The sequence below is a fragment of the Sciurus vulgaris genome, assembly GCF_902686455.1.
Source record: "Sciurus vulgaris genome assembly, chromosome: 3".
Lineage (NCBI taxonomy): Eukaryota > Metazoa > Chordata > Mammalia > Rodentia > Sciuridae > Sciurus > Sciurus vulgaris.
In genome coordinates this window covers 46,530,803-46,552,204 of record NC_136463.1, presented here as the reverse complement: position 1 = coordinate 46,552,204, position 21,402 = coordinate 46,530,803, and positions in this window count along the sequence as shown.

Sequence of the window (21,402 nt, the reverse complement as noted above, 5' to 3'; positions counted from 1 at the left end):
CTCCTCTGAATGATTCTTACCATTTACACTTAGATTTTATTTTAAATTGTGATAAAAGATACACAATAAACATAACAATATACACATAACATAAATTTTATCATCTTAATCATTCTTAAGCATACAGTTCAGTGGCATTAGGTACATTTGTAACCAAAAGCTCACCTTTGGTCCTTGTCCCCGAATGCCAATTAATGCCAATTTAATAATGAGGACATGGTTTTGAGAAAAAGGAAAGAGAAGTTTTATTGCTTTGCTAGCAAAGGAAAAACACAGGGAACTCCTGCCCCTGAGGCTGTAATTCTGCCCATCAGGAGGAAAAGGGGGACTTTAAAGGAACTCTTCAAGGGTTGGCACCCAAGTGTGCTCTGGTAGGGGGTCTCAGGAGCCCCGATGGCGTGTTAGGATTCCCTTGTTAATTTGGGAGATATTCACTTCTGAGATCCTCTGGCAAATATCTCCTTCCTGTGGAGCACAGATAACTCAAGGTAATCTTGTTCTTCTCCTCCAGGTTGGGAGGGGGAAAGGAAGGAGAAAAAAAGGAAAACATGTCCCTTTTAAAACTAAGCCTCAGAGATATTTTCAAAAGGTGAGTGGACCACTGTTACACATTCACAGTAATGTGCAATCATTACTACCATCCATCTCCAGAACTATTTTATCTTGTAAAATTGAAACTGTGTATTCATTAACCAGTAAATTCCCATTACCTCTCCTTCCAGTCCCTACAAACTACCATTTTATTCTGTCTCTACAAATTGAACTATTCTAAGGTACCTTATATAAGTAGGATCATACAGTGATTATCTTTTTGTGTCTGGCTTATTTCACTCGGCATATACTCAAAGTTCATGCTGTAGTATGTATATGAATTTCCTTCCTCACACCTGGATTTTGCATTCACCAGAAATCTCTACCCCCATAATTTTGAATTGATAATCTTACCCTCTGACTGTACCTAAAGCTCACTTGCTTAAATGTTTCTTTGAAAACAATGTCTCAGATTCATCAGATGTTGACTTAAACCCTAATCCCAAGCATTCGAACTTGCAACAAGATGAAGTGCTTCTCTCTTCTTCATAAAACCAATGTCATTTTACCTATATGATCTTTTTTCCTATGTCAAACTTGCCACCAGGAGTATTAGGGTCAAGATGTGGTTTGGTATTCCTTTCCAGAATTGAGGGAGGTTTCTCTACCCAGAAATTTGATGTGTAAAACTTAACCAAGACTTATGGTAGGTGGGTAATTAAATCTTTTGTGACAAATAATCTCAAGGCTGATAAACTCTTAAACAATGAGCAATGCATACCAACAGATCCCCTCCCTGTTTAGGAGTTTAAGGCCATCACTCTGAGAAAGCTAGAGTAACTTAGGTAAGAAGAGCTTTCTTAACTCAAAGACTCTATGCAGCATTTCCTAGCTAGAGAAGCTCCCCAGACTTTTCTCCCAAGCGCCTTTGGTCTGTCTCTTTGAAACTCTCCTAGAGGGTTGTGATACTAGTCTTGGAAATCAGGATTGATCCTCAATTCCCGGTGTGGTGTTGAAGATTAAACACCTGAGAAATGCTAAGGCAAACACAGAAAACAAATTTTATTTAAGAGACAGAACAGAGATAGTAGACACCTCCAGAGAGGAGTAGGGACCCAGAGCTGGTGCCCAAGGGAGTGGGGGTGTTTTGCTTTTTTATAGATCCCCACCTCCTTTCTTTCCTGCCCCAAAGCAGGAAAAGAGCTGTCCAAGGGGTAATTGCCTGTGCCAAGAAGTGCTATCCTTCCCCTCCCCTGGAGGTGTTAACAAGGGGTTGTGAAGTGGCATGCTATCCTGAGGTAAGCTGTTAGCAATCCCATTTCCTTTTCTTTGATAATTAACCCCTATCTCTCCTATCCAATAAAATCATTTATTATCTTTGCTGACTACCTGTCCTTTGTCCTTGTCTCAATTAGAGGTGTGGGTCAGTGGTAGAGCTCTTGCCTGGCATGACCCAGCCCTAGATTTCATTTCCAGCACCACAAATTTAAAAATCTCCTTGGATTTTCCCCCCATTTGTGATTCTGCTGAGTCATGCAGAGCTGTGATTCATACACATAGATAATATTTATCCATCAGACTGTGAAAAATCAGTCCATCAGACTGAGAAAAATAAACTGGTCACAACATTGAATTTGATTAATTTAAGGGGTAGTAATTACCTAGGCTGTGTCCTTTCTCTTTTTCTGAACTTGTCATATCTTAAATAATGGTAATAGTAGTAGGAGTAAGGGTATCTTGAAGAGTTACATCTGAGTCAGTTCTCCAAATTCACTTTGCAATTTTTCTGGTAAAATCCCAGTCTGAGAGCCACTGAGCATGAAGTTGCATTGTTCTTCAAGAAACCAGCCCATACTTTACTAGCTCACCTTGGGGATAGGCTCAATGGACCCCTGGCCTAGGGTCACTATCAGCAAACTGGTCTCCAGCCCTATGTTTCTTCTAAAATAAAATTAAAAAAAAAAAAAAAAAAAAAAAAAAAAAAAAAAAAAAAACAGTTTCTTGGGTTGCTTTGGTAGATATTGCCAGCAAAACATTAAAAAAAAAAAAAAAGCCGGAGAGAACAGAGGAACATTATAGACTTAAGAGATCATTGCTTCTAACCTCAAAACATGATTATTTTAATCACCCCATGCCCCCAAACCCCTGACATTCCTTTATGGGAGTAGTGACTTATCTCCTCAGGAAGGAGGAGGTATCTCAGGGTGTCACACATGCTTTCCCTTTGCGAAGACAGGAGAATACATATGGGGGTACAGAAGACAAGACTGCCAGGAAGAGGGTTAAGGCCTGTCTTGCTCAACACATAGCAAAGAACCCAAAGAATGCCTGCCACAGGATGAAGAAAACTGTGTACCAGGGTCACCTGATGGGCAAAATCGTGGTTACAACCAAGATGTAGTTATGTTCATGGTTTCTTTTGAACAGTCTTAATATTAGGTTAGCCTCAACAAAGCCTTCAACTGTGGGCATCCATCATCTAAGGAAATGCACCAGGGTCATTTCCTCCCTAAGTCACAAAAGGTCTAGTCCTGGGTTGTTTCCAGGTTCCCTTGTGTCCACCAATGAGATGTGGCCACAGGGCATAGATACAGCCTTACTCCCCTCTTCTCAAACCACCCAAGATTCCAGAGGCAGAATTAGCTACTGAACTGCCTGGGAACCTACTGGGGAGTCTGTGCACTCTGATTATTGTTATAAATTCTGGACACAAGGGCATGACGTTTTATGTGGCACCATAGTTGGAACATTTGGACTGTGCTTTGTTGAATCACCATATTGGCTCCTTTAACAACATTATGAAATATGGCATAATAAATCCCAAAGTAATTACAGAAATTAAACTTAGTTATTTTTATGGTTATGACCAAAATAGCAAAAGAACCCACACATAACAAATGAAATAAATCTTTTAAAATATATAACAAATGTTCTCTTTGCCCTAAGACAAAACATGACTTTCAAGGTTGGCACAGCCAAAGGTGCTGAGCTAGCTGTTGTCTTGACAGTGCTAGTTTTCAGAAACTTGGGCAGTTGTCCAGCCCCTAATCAAAATCGAGCTGTTTGCTGGGATACCACACATTCCAGGGAGCCATACACACCTTCATAAAGTGCACGATTATCTCAGACCAGCCAGGGTGTGACAGTCACTAACATGCTAAAAGAGATATGCCTCAGTAGCTCGGCAGGTCAGCCTTGCTGGGCAGGGAGCACACAGGTGGGCCTAGGGGCAGATGTCTTTATGCAACACCAGGTTACAAAGTGAAGGTAAGGGACTTCTTGTTTTTACTAGTGAGGTACAGACCTTTGAAGTAGGAAAGAATCTCAGAAAATCTACTCTCCTCAACATCTATAATTAAGGAAACTCGGACATATTTTTAGCAATAAGTAGGGACTGTAAACTCACAATGTAGAGGCAAAAGAAGGAAAAATAGACTTTTTCATTCTAGGACCCAAAGTGTGCCCCTCCCTTCAGAGACTATTTGTGGTCAGGTTCTGAGAATAATACATCATTTTCTGTATAAACAACACACTCTCTGCCTCACCAAAATCCCCCAGGGATCTCTTAAGTTTCAGGAGTCCTTAAAACTCAATTCTTAATTCCACTTCCCCTGGGACACCCATTTGCTCAAATGGTTTCTACTTCTGCTTCACTGTTGAAAACCAAATGGATAAAGAGTGTTCTGTATTTCTGTTCCCTGATTGGTAGAGAAATTGCATACAGGATTCTTAGGATGAGGGGGCATACCTCCTCCAATGCATAAACTCAGGAAGAATATGTAACACCAGGACTGTTCAAAAGAAACCATTAACATAACTACAGCCATCTTGGTTGTAACCATGATTTTGCCCATCATGACCCTGGTACACAACCCAAATCCTATGGGATAATTAAAATTAAGATAGTCAACTGTGTTGTACTGGTGACTGATGCTCAGACTGTTTCTCTTGAAAACAGAATAAGTTTTGAGAAAGACCAGATACATTCTGGTTGGTCACAACCCATCTTTGTCTACTTTAACATACAGACCTCTTCCAAAGCCTGCCTTGGGGTACAGGGATCCTCCTGCTTTGTTGCTACCAAAGACAAGTTTCTGTCTGTCTCAAATAAATTGTACTCTATGCAATCCTGCCTTAGAGATGGGCAAGTCTATATTAATTTTGATTCATGATATGTGAGAAGTTTGCTGTAATGTTCTTAAGCAAGATATTTGGGAAACCAGCTTCTTTCTTCTCTGGATATGGACAACCACCCCAGGATCTGAAGGAACTGACCTTAGGATGAAGCCTTCAGAGTGAACAGCCAAGCAGAGGCTGTGAGGACCATGTCCTTAATGATGACATCATTGAGCTGCAGAATCAGGTTGATCTACTTTCCATACAATTCTTTATGGCTTACAAGCATTTGGGTTGGCAGCTTGATGGTGCTCAGATTCTTGACCCAAAGAAATTATGAGATGATAAATGTTATTGTTCTGTGAAAGTTGGCAATATGAATATGAGAATATTCTTGTCAGACACAGTCAAAATTAGAGTTGGAAAGTAATGAAGAAAGAAGACTTACGCCTGCCTGTCTGAGATAAAGACTATTTCAGGGAATTTCTTTCTAGTTCTACACGCACCTGTGATTTGCATGCCTACAATTTAGGCACAAATTTCTGTAACAAAATGTATCCTTGCAGAACTGGGGATTAAACCCAGAGTTTGTACATGCTAGGTAGGTACTCTATCATTGAGCTTCATCTTGTCCTTTTAATGTTTTGTTTTGAGACAGGATCTTGCTAAGTTGTCCAGGCTGGGCTCAAACTTGCAATCCTCCTGTCTCAGTTTCCCAAGTCACTGAGATTAGAGATATGTGCCACTGCACCTGGCCAAAATTTATCTACAATAAACTTTGCAATAAATTCAGACAAGATGCTCTGGATAGCACACTTTCCCAGCAAGGGTACCTCCACCAATGAGCTGATGCCAACTCCTGCCTCAGTTCTCCAAGACCAATGAATTTTGTGTCCAAGTCACTTAAGTAAATTTCTCCCTTTTTGCCTTTCAAAACTTTCCTTTGCCTCGACCTCCTTGAATACACTCATAGTTTACTATGGCATGTGTGTTCCCACTAATATGCTTTATTATTCCCAAATAAATATTATTCTCTTGAGAATCTGTTATTTAGGTTTATAGTTTAAAAAAAAAAAAACAGTTAAGTCTTCAGATAGTCTGAAACTCCCTGACAAAGGAATACTTTCAAAAAGCCATTCTGACATTAGCCTGAATTCTTTTGCCACAAAAACCTTAATTCCAGCTACATCCCTGTGCTTCTGTTTGCATCATTTCAGGGAGGACCAAGAAACCTAGATCATAAAGTTCATTATAAGCACCACTGAATTTGTATCAAATGTTTTCCTCAATACTCAGATGCTCTTTTCACTTACAGGCAAAATTCCTGCTAGTCACATTACTCCTTTTACAAACAGTAGTTAGTTTGGGCCACCTGACTCTGATGTGACAATCCAAGGGGGTTCCAGCACTGGAAATGTAGCCCCCCTCCACATTTGTATCCCCTGTACCCTTGCAGAGATCGAGCTTGATATATAACTATAGCCATCTTGGTCATAACCACCATCTTGTCCACCAAGAGACCCTGGTACACATTCTAAAGCCTTCAGAATCAACAAAGTCAAGACAGCTGAGCATTTCATGCTGGCCACCAACACCCTGACTATTTCTCAACTGTTTTAGTCAGCTTTTTTCATTGAATAGGTTGTTCATTCCTTAGGTTTGTATCTCTGTGCCTTCCTCAATCCCAATAATTCTTAAATTTGGTCTTTTCTTGATGTCCCACAGTTCTTGGAGATTCTGTTCATGATTTCTTACCATCTTCTCTGTTTGGGCAACTTTATTTTCAAGATTAAATATTTTGTCTTCATTGTCTGAGGTTCTGTCTTCCAAGTGGTCTAGTCTGTTGGTGATGCTTTCCATTGAGTTTTTTATTTGGTTTATTGTCTCCTTCATTTCAAGGATTTCCATTTGGTGTTTTTTGAGAATCTCTATCTCTTTGTTGAAATGATCTTTTGCTTCCTTCAGGTGCTCTTTCAGCTTATTGGTATTATCATTCATTGCCTGCATTTGCTCTCTTATCTCATCCTTTGCTTTGTGAATCATCTTAATCATGTATAATCTGAAGTCCTTTTCTGACATTTCCTCTAACATACTGTCATTAGATTCTATTAATATAGAATCTAGATTTGTTTGGATCATTTTCTTCCCTTGTTTTTTCATGTTGTTCATGTATCTTCCCCTCTAGCACTGCAGATCTGGGGTATTGCAGGTTTCCCCCTATAGGTTTATAGTGGCCCTATAGGTTTCCAAAACCCTTTCTTTAAGGGGAGATCAATATTAGCAGTGCCCAATTCAGACACTATGCCATCCTAGACCAAATAGCCCCTATGAGGACAATAACAAAATTGTCATAATAAACAGAATGAGTTAAAACATTATCTTCAGTAAAACAAACAGATTTGCAATAAGGTCTGCAGTTTCTAATAGAGGACAAAGAGGATGCAGAGGGATGTGACTGTTAATGGGATAAGAAAAGATTTTATAGAAGTTCTAGATAACAGAAAGGGTGAGAGTGTAATCAAAAGAAATTGGATGTTAGCATGCAAAAAAGGGAGAAAGAGACTCTGAGGGAACAGGTAAACAAAAGGAAAAGAAAGCAAGAAAAGTAAAGAAATAAAAACAATTTTTTTCTATAAGGAGAAAAAAGAAAATCTACACTATAAAAGACATATAGTAATGAAACCTCCCAGTGTTCAGTAGCCTGATGCATGAGAGGTACCTGACAATGAGCTTCAAGTCTTCAGCAGGCATCCCAGGATGGGATTTGCCCCACCTAAAGATCGGAGCTATGGCTTCCAGGATTATCCAAGATGGCCACTGTGGCTTCCAAATGTGTTCCAAATGTGTTCCAAATGCAGCTCAGGGTGTGGACGTGGTCAGCTGGAAGTCCTAGAGGTGGGATGCGGTTGGTCAGGCAGGGGTCCTGAAGATCTGGTGTGTTTGGTGTGGTTGTGGGATCCTGGAGGCCGGATGCAATCAGTTGGTCTGAGGTCCCGGTGATAGGGCACAGTCAGTTGGTCTGGGGGTTCTGGCGGCAGGGAGCAGTCAGTCGATGTGAGGGCCCCAGAGGCAGGGAGTGATTGATTGGGCGAAGGATCCTGGAGACGGGGCTCAGTCAGTCTGGCCAGGGGTCCTACAGGGCCTGGTTGTTGTCTCAAAATGGTGGCAGCCACGTGTAATCAAACCTGCAGGTACTGTGACAGAGAACTTCCAGGCAACAGCAGGCAGCTGGTGCTCCACTGGCGGTCAGTGATCAGTTTGCTGACTGTTGTCAGACGATCAGGAGGTAAACCTCGGGCGTTGGGTGATGGATAGGTGTAAGGCAGGTGATGGACTGACCAGAGGCAGGCAAATGGCGGATGATAGGCACCTGACAGTGAGCAATCTGCACTCAAAAAAGGCATTGATATGCTGGCAGACTGTAGGTCATCACAGCAGACAAATGGGGTAAACACCAGGGAATCGATAAGCAGCAAAAACTGCCTCACCAAGAAACAGATATCCTCTGCTTGAAGCCGGAGTTACAGAGCGACAAGGAACGCAGCCTCCCTCTAGTCCGCCATCTTGGATCCTAGTCAGCTTTTTTGTTTCTGTGACCAAAAGACCTAACAAGAACATTTTTAGAGGAGGTAAAGTTTATTTGGGGCTCATAGTTTTAAAGGCCTCAGTCCATAGATAGCAAACTCCATTGATTTGTGCCTAAGATGAGACAGAGGAAATATCTGGGGACGTGGCACCAGGAAACAGAGAGAGGGAGACACTACAGACAAGGCACAAAAAATTTATCCGAAAGAGGTACAGCCCTAAAACCCATCTCCTCTAACCACACCCTATCAGGGAATTAATGCACTGATTAGGTTCAGACTCTTATATCCCCAACATTTCACCTCTAAACTTTCTTACATTGTCTCACATATGAGCTTTTGGGGGATACTTAATATCTAAATCATAACATTAACTGATGTTTGACAAATTACTTTTTTTAAAAAGGTCTCAAGTACATTTCATTTATTTTTAGGTCACCTTTGTCAGTTTATCCTAGCTTATAAACCCAAATTTATAAACTTCTGGGCATAGGGATCCTCCTGACTTTACTGTCATCCAAGATATGCTTCTGTTCACAAATACCTAATAAATTGCATTTTGTGCAATCCTGGATTTGTTTGCCTCTTTCTTCTACCTCCTGGCTCCTTCTGCTTTTGGCAGCTGGTTTTCATACTCTGAGTTTTCCCAAAAAAATCTTCTCCATAAGGAGACTGGTCAATCTCTGCAGCTCTGCAATCAGACCATCAGGGTTCAAACCTACAGAGGTGACCTTGGTCAAGTTTCTCTGTTTTCCCAAAAAGAAAAAGTGGTACTGACCTCACAGCAGTTCAGAGGATTAATTTAAACCACACATATTCATGTAAAGTCCTCTTTTTAACAGGCTAACTGCTGTCATGGATTATTATTACTTAAGAATTTAGTAGAATGCAAACAGTAGCTAAGAAAGCTATCAAGAGCTTAGAAGACACTTCTTTCCTCCAGATATTATCTTTCTGTCTCATCCCTATCCCTTTATCTTACAGCTTCTTCCCTGACATGAATAAACCACATGGTGCTAGATTTGAAGCTCAAACCAAAGTACCATTTGTCCCATTTTTTTCCTCTAAATATCCATTCTTCACGTCCCAGCTCAAATTCTACTCCTCCTTTCTTCCCAACCACTTCATAATTATTAACTTTCCCCTTTCCTCACTGCTCTTACAATTTCTCATTTATTCTAATAGTATGGTATTTAGTAAGCTATACAAAGCATATGTACATTTAAAATAAGCTAATAAATACTTGTTAAAATGAATTGGATTGAGAACCGGTTGTGAGGGGCGAGGCCCAAGTCTAAGATGAGCTCAGATATGGCTGAATCAAAACCAATTCTCAAAACCAATTGAGCTGATTCCCTCCAGTTTTCCTTAGCATAGCCTTGTTGGTATTTTGTATTCACCTAGCTTTTCTTTTTCTGTTACATACATTGCATGCATTCTGTCTTGAATCCTTGATTCTATGGTTCTCAAATTTCATCTTTCACATAATTACGCCCCTGGAACACTTCAGATTGACCTCCCAATCATAGAGCAAAGCTGTGATTTTCTTTCATGTTACCTTCTTGAATTTGAGAGCAGATCTGTCTTTGAAACCTGTCACCACCATTCCCACCACTATTGCCACCAGCAACATCATCATCATAGCTAACTACTCATTCAGTGCGGGGACTGGGCTAAGCAGTGAGTATACATAATCTTTATGCCATAGATTTTACAGAACAGAAACAGTAGTTAAATGAGATTGGGTAACTGACCCAATGTCATACATTTGATACATGAGAGTCAGAATTTAAATACACATTTAAAACTCCAAAACCAAAGAAGTTTCAGGTAGATGATGTGGAGACCTTCTTGCTAATCCTGACACAGGACAGGGTTCCTCCTAGATATTTCTCAATCTCAGTAGAGAATGACATGGTCATCCACTAGTAGATGTGGAAGTTTCTTTTGCCTTGGCTGGTGGTGGTGAAGTCCATCATTCAGTTGCTATCTGCCCTTCTTCATTTTTGTCTTCTCAGAAGCCGTCTCCTCCTCAAGAGGATGAAATGGGCATGGGACACTTCTCCAACTAATTGGCACTTCCACTCACTCCTGAAATATCTTTTCTCATTTAGCCTTTTATTAACCAAAAAGTACCCCCTAGATTGTGTCCATTTGTCCCAGAGCCAGGTCTGACCTGATATATAACTTGGAAAATATTTCTATGTACCATCTCATCTCCATCTAGGATTGCTTCATTCATTTAACTTGGAAAATATTTCTATGTACCTATCTCCTCTCCACCTAGGATTGCTTCATTCATTCATTATTTATGCTGCAACCATTTGATGCTCATTGCTAGGTACTGTGGAGGTCACAAAATAAGTACAAAATGTGACACAGGTCCTGCAGTTATCAGTCCTACATGCACAATATCTCTGGAACTTCACCTTTGTTTTCCAACTTCATGAATTTTTTTTTCTTTCAGGCTGCAGCAACATTTTGCAATCATAAGAACCAACACATGGACCAACTAAGTAACCTGAGGATAATAGAACAAAAAAATGGAAAGAGTCTCAGTGATATTGCTGAACTGTTAAACTCTAAAACTGCTAGTTTTCAGGTTTTGAGTCATGTAAGATATGTCTTTATTGCTTTCCTCATATATACCCCAAATCTTGCAAAATTAAACTTAAGACCTCACCTGATCCTATCCCAACAAAAGTGACCCACCTCATGGTTCTTAGGGTTTGCTGCCAGTACCCAACCAGATACACAAACCAGAAAACCCAGGAGCATCCCTGACTCCTTTCTTTCTTTCACAATCCATGCTCCTTCCATTACCATTTTTCATCCCAAGTATCTCCAAAACCTTTATGCTCTATATTTCCACTACCGTTATAGCCCAGGTCATCATTGTCTCCCACCTTGATTATGGTAATGGCCTCCAAACTATAACTCCTACATCTACTCATTGCTTCCTCCAATCCATTCTCCATACCAGAGAAACTTAAAAAAAAAAAAAATCAGCTTTATTGTGGTATAATTTACACACAATAAAATTCACAGATTTTGAATGTCCAGGTCAATGAGTTTTGACAAAGGTATCCATACATGTAAACAACACCCGGGTAAGGCACAGAATATTTCCAGCACATCTAGGGAGTTCCTCATTTCTTTTTGCTCGTTTTTTGCTCATTTTCTCTGCCATTGCTGATTCCAGGAAACCACAGATTTGATTTTTTAAAAATATTTTGAGTCCCTATAGTTTTACTTATTCTATAATTTCACATAATTAGAAACAGTAGGTATTATGTCTGACTTATTTTATTCAACAAAATGTGAATGTCTGTATTGGTAACTTGTTCACTTTGATTGCTAAACAGTAATTCTTCAACTTGCCACAGAAAGTTTCTCTCTTCACTATAGATGAACGTTTGTGTTGGCTCCAGATTTGGGGTATTTGATATTACCATTTTGCCATTCATTTACCAACCAACCTGACCTTGATATTTAAAATGCGTCTTTGTAGGTAGGCATCATGTAGGTCTTGTTTTTCATCCACTCTAATGATCCCTGCCTTTGGAGAGCAGGGCTAGGACTAATAGATTTATTAATGAGTTAAGTAGAACATGTATTAAGTATTCATAGAGGCTTATCTTCAGCTTCCATTAAAATCTGGATGCCCATCATTAATCCAGTGGTTCTTAAAAGTGTGGTTAATGGAACCCTAAGGTTTCACAGAGACCCTTTTGGGATTGTGTGAGTACAAAAATCATTTTCATGATAGTGTTCAATATTCTTTCCCTTTTTCACAATTATTGTTATGACTTGTGTCTCCCAGGGCACATGTTATTAATACACCAAGCCTTTAAGCTTGAGCCCCAGTCCATGGACCCATTGAGAGGTGGCAGGACATTTAAAAGAGGAACCTAGTAGAAGTCAGTTCACTGGGGGGGGGGGGGGGGGGGGAGGTTGCCCTTGATGAGTGTGTTGGGATCCTAGTTCCTTCCTCTCCCTTTTTCAGTTTTTAGATGCCATGTGGTGAGCAGGCCTCCTCCACCACATGCTGTGCTGCCACAGCCGAAAGCAACTGGGTCAAGTAATCCTGGACTGAAACTTTTGAAACCATGAGCCAAAATAAACCTCTCCTCCTAAGTAGATACCTGAGGTATTTTGTCATGGTGACAAACAGCTAACACAATTGTCAAGTGCACTGATAATGCAAAAGCACTACTGGGTAAAACTGCTGGACTCCAGCACAAATCAAAGCAAGGACACCAAGCTGTAGTGGTAGTCATGTTATTTTATCCCCCAGACACTCACATTAAAAACAAAAGCAGATTCCATCTCACCCCAATTAGAATGGCGATTATCAAAAATACAAGCAACAGGTGTTGGCGAGGATGTGGGGAGAAAGGTACACTCATACATTGCTGGTGGGGCTGCAAATTAGTGCAGCCACTCTGGAAAGCAGTGTGGAGATTCCTTAGAAAACTTGGAATGGACCCTCCATTTGACCCAGCTATCCCACTCCTTGGCCTATACCCAAAGGATCTAAAATCAGCATACTACAGAGATACAGCCACATCAATGTTCATAGCTGCTCAATTCACAATAGCCAGACTATGGAACCAACCTAGATGCCCTTCAATTGACGAGTGGATAAAGAAACTGTGGTATATATACACAATGGAATATTACTCAGCCATAAAGAATGACAAAATTATGGCATTTGCAGGCAAATGGATGAAATTGGAGAATATCATGCTAAGTGAGATAAGCCAATCTCAAAAAGACAAGGGACGAATGATATCGCTAATAAGTGGAGGATGACACATAATGGGGGGGAGGGAAGGGTTAGTGTTAGGGTTAGAGTTAGGGTTAGGGAGGGGGGCAAGTATGGAGGAAGAAAGTACTGTATAGAGGGTAAAGAGGGATGGGAGGGGTGGGGGGAAGGGGAAAAAATAACAGAATGAATCAAACAACATTATTGTATGTGGATTTATGATTACACAAATGGTATGCCTTTGCGCCATGTACAAAGAGAGAGACAACATGTATCCCATTTGTTTACAATAAAAAAAAAAAAAACAAAAGCAGTTTCATTTAAGACTATGCTTGATTAAATGGTAAAAATTATTAATTTTTAAATTCCTCAACATTTGAGGATATGACTATATTTTCTAGATAGCAAAATGGGACTACAAATAAGGTATTTCTGATGTTTTTTTTTTTTTTAGCAAAAAATGTACTTGTATAATTGTATGAGATGCAAGCAGCCAGGTGCAGTGATGCACACCTGCTACATTAGGTACTCAGGAGGCTGAGGCATGAGGATCACAAACAGACTTAACTCTTGCCCCAGAAAGCATATTTTTATTAATTAACTTCCTTATACACATCTAGGACACTTTCTTCTTCCTATTGTTTTTGGCTGATTTGAGTACTTCTTTATATAAGAAATTCCATAATTTCTTGCAAAGAATAAATTTCTCTACCACAATAGATCACATTTGTTTCCACATACCCCACACCCAAATTCCCCTACTGTTAACACCTTATGTTATTATAATTTGTCACAATTATGAACCAATACTAATACATGATTAACTAAAGTCCACACTTACTTAGATATCCTTGGTTTTTAATCTACTGTCTTTTTTCTGTCCAAGGATCCCATCAAGAACACGTCATATTCAGCTGTCTCTTTAGGCAACTCTGAATTGCGACAGTTTTTTTTAGGCAGTTCTTTTGTTTGTTTGTTTTGTTTTGTATTTGATAACCTTGGCTATTTTGAATAGTACTGACCAGGAATTTTGAATATCTTTTAATTGAATATTGTCTAATGTGTTTTCATGATTAGACTTGGGTTATAGGTTTTGGTGTTTGTTTTCGGAGGAAAAACAGGGGTAAAGTGTCATTTTCATCACATCTTATAAAAGGCACAATCAACATGACTTAGTGAGTTGATGTTGACCTTGATCACCTGGATGAAGTAATGTTTGTTAGGTTTCTCTACTATAAAACTTCTCCCCCTCCCTTTCTCCACAGAGTACTGTTTGGGAGGAAGACCCGATGTGCACTCCATACTTAAGAGTTAGGAGCTATGCTCCACACCCCTGAGGGTGAAATATGTAAAAAAAATAAAATTTGGACTTCTTCAGGATGGGAGATTTGTCTATTTATCCTCACTTATTTATAGCAGTACAGACTCATGTGTATTCACTTTGTACTTCTGAGTTATATTACAATACTATTTTACTTTGCTGCCCAAAGTTTGTGGCAGATTTGTCCACTGGGAACCCTTTATGAGCTCCTGTGTCTCGTTGACATGTTTTTTGTTTTTTTGTATTGTTTGTTCTTTTGGAGTACAAGATACTCATCTTGTGTATTCTCTACCACAATTCTGCAATCAACTGCTTCTCCAAGGATTCCTGGTTCCTTTTATTTGAAAATGGCATTAGAAACAAAGATCTATTCATTTCCTTTTCCTATTTTCACATTGGGTTACTTTCTTTTTATCAATTTGCAGTATCTCTTTATACATTTTGCTTATATATTATAAATGTAGTACACTTGGATCTAACTCTTATGTTTCCAGGAATTTAAATTTAGCCTACAGAAATAACAACACGACCACAGAATTACTTGTTTAAGCAAAAAAATTGGAAAGAATACATATCTGTATATATATTGTGTGTAATAGTGCATCTATACCTCAGAGCACTATTAATGCATTTTCAAAATGAAGTAGCTCTAAATTACTTTAAAAGATGTCTACAGAATAATTTAGAGTTAAAATGAATTTAAAAAAAAAAACAGTAAAGATGTCTACAGAATAATTTAGAGTTAAAATGAATTAAAAAAAAAAAACAGTACAATCCTGGTTTCATGCACGTGTTTCACACAACACACACATACATAAGGAAAGAATATGAACGGATACACATTAAACAATTCTAAAGGGTAGAATTTAAAGGGAAACAGGAATATATTTGACTCTAAGCTTTTTTTTTTTACTTTCTAAACTATTTGAATCTGTTAAAAAGATCATTTCACTTTTGCAATGTAAAAGCAGTTAACTGTGTGTGTTAGAACAGACTCATTTAAAATCAACTGCTCCCGTGAACTTACACTGTGGTTTTGATCTCAGCATCACAGCACGAGGCACTGCTGCCACCTCGTGGTGCAATGCTACCACGGAAAACCGTTATCTAAGCATTTCTGGACCTCAGTACCCTTGCCATTTGAGGCAGGCTAATCCTTTTTTCTGGGGGCTGTACTGTGCATTGTAGGATTGACAGTATCCCTGGGTCTCTATCCTCTAGATACCAACCAGTAGCATTCTCTCCCTGAGTTGTGAGGACCAAAAATGTCCCCAGGGGGATATATTTGAGGTGAATTGGGGATAACACAGTATTTTCTAAATAGTTACCCAATTGTACTGTAGCCATTATTAAACAATTCCTCCTTTTCTCACTGAATTGTAATATGAACCCCAAAATTGTTCACATTGCTGGAAAAATTGTTCTCCTAAGAGACTGATAGTCTTGCGAGTGCAAGGTATATAAACAAAATGTATTCATTTACTTTCAAAAATATCACAATAGAAAGTCTTTACATTATGATTTTCTAATGTTTGGCATTTTTGTTGTTGTTGGTGGTGGTGGTGGAATAAGTGATCTCCAGTCCTTAAGTGTTCTCACACAGAATTCTTTTCATAGCTTTGGGATATTCTAAGATTCAAATTTGATGACAAGAAAATCTATGCTTATCCAGTGGATCCCCAATTGCCATAGGCAATGAATCCAAAGCAAGAAGGATGCAAATCCTGGCACATGTGCTCCCCACTCCACTTCCAGGTAAAGGGCAGGACTTTCTAGGACAGGACCTGTGTTGTGGCCTCATCACAGATATCCAGTAAGTTATTACCACTACTTAATAAGCCAATTCCTTCATGCCTCATTCAGCTCACTTATTTCCTCCAGTGTTGCATTGCTATAACAAAACATCTAAGGCTGGATACTTTAAAGTGAAAAGAAGTTTATCTTGGCTGATGGTTCTGGAGGCCAAAGAACATGGTGCCAGCACTGGTTTTGGTTTTGGGTGAGGGCCACCTGGTAGATGACCTCATGCAACAGGAGCATGTACAAAACAGAAGTCCCATAGCAAGAGACGAAGCAAGACTGAGCTAAAAATCCGAACATGCCTTTTAATGACCTGCTCTCACAGTAACTAATCTAGTCCTACAAGACCTAACTCATTCCCCTGAAATGGTCATTAATTACTTTTGAGGGTAGTGGCCCCAGTGACCTAATCCTCTCTCTTGTCCCCACATCTAAAAGGTTCCATCCACTACCTCTTAATACCATTACTTTGGGGACCAAGTCACCACTACATGAACCTTTGGGGGATGGCCCCTATTAAAACCACAGCACGGGGGTTTCAAGATGGCGGACTAGAGGGTGGCTGCATTTCATGTTGCTCCAGGACTCAGGATTCAAAAGAGGAGATATTGAGAGACTTGGGACAAACTCAAAGCCGCCGGGTGAGTCTCTCTCACAAGGTGAGGCGTCCCAGATGGGGCGGTAGTCCTGGAACGCAGGGAACTTTGTGAAGTAGAGCTGCCTGGCGAAACAACCCTCCCCCCGCTGGAGCAGTGAACTCAGACAACTGGGAGCATCGTAGAGGAGGCCGCACAGCACAGAGCTTGGACTTGGAGCAACCACTGGGGCTCCGGGCGGCTGCCCAGAGGAGGAGCTGTGCGGCGAGCTGTTTGGATTCAGTGCGACCACTTCTGAACACCAGGGCCTGCCCGGAGGAGGAGGAGGAGCGCGGTGGGTCACTTGGTCTCTGAGTGACCGCTCCTGAACACCTGGGGGGCTACCCGGAGGAGGAGGAGGAATGGGGCGGGTCACTTGGACTCGGAGTGACTGCCCAGGGCTACGGGCGGTTGGCGGGAGGAGGAGGTGCACAATGAGTTGCTTGGACTCCTAGTGACCACACCGAAACACTGGGCGGCTGTCCAGAGGAAGAGGAGTGCAGCGGGTCTCTGGGACTTGGAGCGACTGTACGGGGCTCCAGGTGGCTGAGCAGAGGAGGGGCCGAATAGCCAGGCGATTAGTTGCAGACCAGGGTCCCAAGACCTAGGAGGCTTCTTGGTGGAAGAGCCGCACAGAGACAAGCTGAGGGGCAGAGCAAAGGTTCCAGGACTGCGGGCAGATTCTCTGAGGAGGGGCAGCCTAAGCAGACTTGTCTGCGAAGGGTGAGGCTCCCAGGCCCAGGAGGTAGGTCCCGGCCCCTGGGAACGTTGCAGAGGAAGGCAGCCCAGCCCAGGAGGTAGCTGTGGATTGAGGGGAACCTCTAGGAGGGGAACTAACCAGCGAGACCTCCCCACCAGGTGAGTCTTCCCTGCCTGGTGAGGTTTTCCCACAAGGACGGTAAAACCAGAGACACAGGCCCAAACAGGCCTTGCCTCAGCCCGCAGCCTAGTTCCCCTTTGGATGACCATTGGTCAACAAGTGGAGGCACCTCTGCCCACTAGCAGGGAATATACCCCACCTGAAGGCCACCACCCCTAGAGAGGCAGTTTCCTTGTGGAGCACCACATCATCAACTTCCTCCAAGACGTCAGGCTACTGAAGGCTAAGAGGGGATATACTAGAAATCTTCAGGGACGTTATAAGTCAATAGGGGAAATCTGCAATATCTTAGCGGTCCACTGATACCGGAACAATATGAGAAAACAAGGGAAGAAAATGCCCCAAGCAAATCTAGATGTTACATCAATAAAACCCAATGACAGGCATGGCAGAAGAAATGACAGAAAAGGAGTTCAGAATGTACATAATTAAAATGATCAGGGAAGCAAACGATGAGAAGAAAGAGCAAATGCAGGCACTGAATGAGGAGATGAAAGAGCAAATGCAGGCATTGAATGATCACACCAATCAACAGTAAAAAGAGCAAATACAGGAAGCAAAAGATCATTTCAATAAAGAGTTAGAGATATTGAAAAAAAACCAAACAGAAATCTTTGAAATGAAGAAAACAATAAACCAAATTAAGAACTCCATAGAAAGCATAACCAATAGGATAGAACACCTGGAAGAAGAACGTCAGACATTGAAGACAAAATATTTAATCTTGAAAACAAAGTTGAACAAACAGAGAAGATGGTAAGAAATCATGAACAGAATCTATAAGAACTATGGGATATCATGAAAAGGCCAAATTTAAGAATTATTGGGATTGAGGAAGGCTTAGAGAAACAAACCAAAGGAATGAACAATCCATTCAATGAAATAATATCAGAAAATTTCCCAAATCTGAAGAATGAAATGGAAAATCAAGTTCAAGAGGCTTATAGGACTTCAAATAAATAAAATTACAACAGACCCACACCAAGGCACATTATAATGAAAATACCGAACATCCAAAATAAAGACAGAATTTTAAAGGCTGTGAGAGAAAAGAACCAAATTACATTCAGGGGGAAATCAATACGGATATCAGCAGATTTTTCAATCCAGACCCAAAAGCTAGAAGGGCCTGGAACAACATTTTTCAAGCCCTGAAAGAAAATGGAAGCCAACCAAGAATCTTATACCCAGCAACTTACCTTCAGATTTGACAATGAAATAAAATCCTTCCATGAAAAAAGAAAGCCAGCATTACAGAACATTCTCAGTTAAATACTCCATGAGGAAGAGATGATAAACAAAGAAGCAAATCAGCAAAGGGAGAAATTATCCTAAAGGAATTGTCAAATAAAGGAGGAACCAAGTAATGTCAAAAAAATTAATTAATTAATTAATTTTAAAAATGAACCAAATGACTGGGAATACAAATACAAATCATATCTCAATAATAACCCTGAATGTTAATGGTCTGAATTCATCAATCAAAAGACATAGACTGGCAGATTGGATTAAAAAGAAAGATCCAACAATATGTTGCCTGCAAGAGACTCGCCTCATAGAAAAAGATACCCTAGACTAAAGGTGAAAGGATGGGGAAAAACATACCATGCACATGGACTCAGCAAAAAAACTGGAGTATCCATCCTCATTTCAGATAATGTAGACTTCAAACCAAAGTAAGTCAGAAGGGATAATGAAGGACATTTCATACTGCTTAAGGGAAGCATAAATCAGCAAGATATAGCAATCATAATCATCTATGCCACAAACAGTGGCTCATCCATGTATGTCAAACAAATCCTTCTCAATTTCAGAAACCAAATAGACCATAACACAATAATACTAGGTGATTTTAACATGCCTCTCTCACCACTGGACAGATCTTCCAAACAAAAATTGAACAAAGAAACCATAGATCTCAATAACACAATCAACAATTTAGACGTAACCGACTTATATAGAATATACCATCCAACCAAGAGCGAATACACTTTCTTCTCAGCAGCACATGGATCCTTCTGAAAAATAGACCATGTCTTATGCCACAAAGCTTCTGTTAGCAAATAGAAGAAGATAGAGATACTACCTTGTATTCCATCAGATCATAATGGATTGAAGTTAGAAATAAATGAAAGAGAGATTCAAGATGGCGGACTAGAGGGTGGCTGCGTTTCGTGTTGCTCCAGGACTCAGGACTCAAGAAGAGGAGATATAGAGAGCCTTGGGACCAACTCAAACCAGCCGGGCGAGAATCTCCCACTGGGCAGACGTCCCAGACGGGGCAGGAGCCCTGGACGGGGCGGTAGCCCCAAAAGCAGGGATCTTTGCAAAGTAGAACGGCCGCGAGGCGCCCCTCCCCCTGCCGGAGCAGTGATCACAGACAGCTGGGAGCATTGAAGAGGGGGCTGCCCAGAGGAGAAGGAGAAATACGGGCTCGGCACATCGCTTGGAATTGGATCAGCTGCGCCAGGGCTCCGGGCGGCTATCCGGAGGAGCAGCGTGGGTTCAGGACTCAAGAAAAGGAGATATTGAGAGACTTGGGACCAACTCAAAGAAGCCGGGTGAGTGTTTCCCACTGGGCAGGCGGACGGGGCGGTAACCCCTGGACAGGGCGGTAACCCCGAAAGCAGGGATCGTTGCAAAGTAGAACTGCCGGCGAGGCGCCCCTCCCCCCGCCGGAGCAGTGACCGCAGACAGCTGGGAGCATTGAAGAGGTGGCTGTTCACCACAGCGCTTAGACTCGGCGCAACCCACCCGCGCTCTGGGAGGCTGCCCAAAGGAGAAGGTGCTTGGTGAGCTGTTTGGACTGAACGTGACCACCCCTGAACACAGGGGGCTGCCCAGAGGAGAAGGAGAAATACGGGCTCGGCACGTCGCTTGGAATTGGAACAGCTGCGCCAGGGCTCTGGGCGGCTATCCGGTGGAACAGCGTGGTGAGTGGTTTGGTCCCAGAGCATCCGCTCCTGAACATAGGGGGTTGTCTGGAGAAGGAGGAGGAGCGCGGCGGGGTGCTTGGGCTCGAAGTGACTGCACCAGGGCTACGGGAGGCAGTCGGGACAAGAAGGTGCACAGTGAGTTCTTGGGACTCGTGACGCACCAGATCTCTGGGTAACTGCCTGGTGGAGAAAGTGGTGCGTGGTGGGTCACTTGGTCTTAGAGCGACGGCACGGAACAACAGGTGGCTGCCGGAGGAAAAGGCGTGTGGCGGGTCACTGGGACTCGGAGCGATTGTAAGGGGCTCCAGGTGGCTGCTCAGAGGAGGGGCCGCATAGCCAGGTGAAAAGTGCAGAGCAGGGTCCTAGACGGCTTCTTGGTGGAAGGGCCCCACAGACAAACTGAGGGGCGGAGCGAAGGCTCCAGGACTGCAGGCAGCTTCTCTGAGGAGAGGCAGCCGAAGGAGATTCGTTTGTGAAGGGTGAGGCTTCCAGGCCCAGGAGGTAGGTCCGGGTCCCTGGGATCATTGCAGAAGAAGGCTGCCCAGCCCAGGCGGTAGGTGTGAATTGAACGGAACCTCTGGGAGGAAAACCGACCAGCGAGACCTCCCCACCAGGTGACTCCTCCCTGTTGGGTGAGGTTCTCCCAAAAGGACCGTAAAATCAGAGACACAGGCCCAAACTGGTCTTGCATCAGCCCACAACCTACTTCCCTTCTGGATGACCATTCATCAGCAAGTGAAGGTACCTCTGCCCACTAGCAGGGAATATACCCCACCAGAAGGCCACCACCCCTAGGGAGTCAGCTCCCTTGTGGAGCACTGCATTATCAAC